This window comes from Myripristis murdjan, chromosome 4 (assembly GCF_902150065.1).
Source record: "Myripristis murdjan chromosome 4, fMyrMur1.1, whole genome shotgun sequence".
Taxonomy (NCBI): Eukaryota; Metazoa; Chordata; class Actinopteri; order Holocentriformes; family Holocentridae; genus Myripristis; species Myripristis murdjan.
The window spans coordinates 17,945,706-17,948,395 of record NC_043983.1 but is presented as its reverse complement, the minus strand read 5'-3'; positions in this window follow the sequence as shown (position 1 = coordinate 17,948,395).

The following is a 2,690-nucleotide window of genomic DNA, read 5'->3' as shown; positions in this document are numbered from 1 at the left end:
TCTTTGAAACCTGCTGCATGTAAGCAAGATGAAAAGCGATATCAGAATAGTTCCATGTTAGGACTACTGTTGCACTGTTTGACCTGGGAATGTGGAAAGGTAGCTGCTAATGTAATGCTGTGCTTTATCCTTTAAAACAGATTAGCCTAAATAGATTTAATGTTCCTTGGAAATCTTTTTGAAAGGTCATATGCTTGTGGTGAGGGCAATAAGGGGAGAATTTGTGGGAATTAGGGACAGACAACGACACCTAGAGAGCTGCACCCCAGGAACTGAAACCCCTATAACCTTTAATGTAGCCACAGACTAGCTGCTTATAGGACAGATGTTTTTTTCAGAATAACTATTTAATTGAAATGAATTCAAAAGAGCAGGGACTGGAACTGCTGAGGAAAAGAGAGAAGGAATAATAGTCAAATACAAAGTACAAAAACCAAGATAGGGAACAAAATTACTTTAATACAATTATGCTAAAAGGCTTTAATACTGCTAAAAACTGTCCTACTCTAAAATACATAGTCAGTCCAACACAAATCAAACTACTCACTCACTGCTTCCTCACAAAACAAGTGTTGGGACCTCACCACGGGTGTCTAGCCTCCCAACAAGATGACTCTCTGCTCACTAAATTGAAAAGGGATTAATACAAAAATAAATTAAACAAGTTAATCAGGCAAACAAGTAAAGCAGTAAATAAACAAATAAATCCAGTTGGTTTAAGAAAATGCTAGTATCAAAAATAACCAAATGAAACAGTAGCAAAACAAAAACAGGCAACAACACAACAGGGGGACAAAAGCAAAACAAAGTAAAAACAACAGCAGGTGAACCTACAAAAGAAAAACTTAAAAGTAGCGAGGCTCACCATGCCTCACTCTAAAAAGGCATTAAAAGATGATGATCTTACTCACCCCCTCTGGGGTATGAATACGTGGATCACTTGGTGAGGGGGGCAGGACACAACAGAGTGAACACAGGCCACCAGGGAGTGTGTATTTTGGGGCCCTGATGAGTTTTCCCCACCACACACTGAACAGTTAAATAGCTACCTGCAGGCTTTTAAAAGTTTTTTTTTTTTTTTTTTTTTTTTTTAACATTATATGCAGTTCAGAAATTAAAGATAAATGCATCTGTGTGCTGGTAATTTTCAGTAGCCTTAATGTGATCTGTTCTGTGAAAGGTATTTTGAGCACCATATTGACTGAATACACACACTCAGAGGCCACTTTATTACCTGTACAGGTGTACCTGTACACCTGCACAATCTAATACAATCCAAAACAACTGCTCTGCCATAAAGTTGATTTTATGATCCCTATGCTCAGGTTTTCTTTTTGTGACAGTAATAGAGGTGTTCAACTTTATGTTTGGCATTGAACTCATAGTTAGTGGTGCTGTTGTACTAGACTGCATTTTATTAAGAGGTGTTTCCACTATTCTATATATGTATAGGGAGGACAAAAAAATTAGAAAAACCTCTCAGTATAATGTAGTCCAGTACAAGACCTCTGCAAACTACAACCTCAATAATAAACATACACATTCACAACAATGTCTACAAAAACTGAACATTATTAACTTTCTTAAAAAGTAGAACTTGTGGCAGAGCTGTTGAATCAAGCTGGCTGATCTAATGTCTGGCAAGAAACGGATCAATCCTCCAGCCCACAGTAACAGAGAGACGAATCAATACATCTGCTTTTGTCCCTCACAGTGTTCAGCTGTGTAATTTATTCTGATGAGTGAAGACATGTGCAATTAAAAAAATTACTGTAAATTACTGTCAATGGCTTCTTTTAATCTTATTTTGATTCACAAATGTGTAATGTACATGCTGTTTGCTATGTGATTGGATGTGTGAGACTTAAATATAAAAACCTGTTCAACAAACTTTACATGCAGTGCAATGTATTTGAATGTGTTTTGATAAATAAAGCTATATGATGCATTTATGTAGAACTGGCGACAAGACATGATGGTTAAAACGACTTGAACTCTTTCAGTCGAGTCAGAAGCAGTCAACAAGTTTTTGTGTACTGCACACACATACACACACACACACACACACACATACACACACACTTGCATACTAGATTTCAGTTATTCTGAACCTTGTAATTGCTACTATAGATGTTGTTTGAAACGACAGGCTATTTCTCTTCTTTCACTTGACTCAGCTCAACTCAACTTTATTTATATAGCGCCTTTCATACAAGCATGCAGCCTAAACTGCTTCACATTGCAAGATTAAAAGAACACAGACAAAAAAATAAAAAACAATAAAATTATGCTAGACTACAAGTACAACAGTAACAACTATAGAACATTAAAAACAAATAGAAGTCAATAAAATAAAATAAAATAAACACAAAGATAAAATAAATATGAAAACCACTGATTTAACTGTAAAACTAATGCTGTAACATTGCTCTAAAATAAAAGCCAGATTAAAAACAACAGCTGTTTACTGTGGACAACATGTTTTTAAGTTATTGTTGATATTCAGTATCATGGTCGAGCCAAAAGCCAACACAAAATCTGTTCAGTATTTCAAATTAAAAGCCAGAGATGGACAGCATTTGAGGAAAGCCCACAACGATTACTCTTCTCACGTGACCCGAAAGCAGCATTCAAGTGTCCCTCGTAAATCGGCATTGTCCGGTGGGATGCACGTGTTTTTTTCACGGATC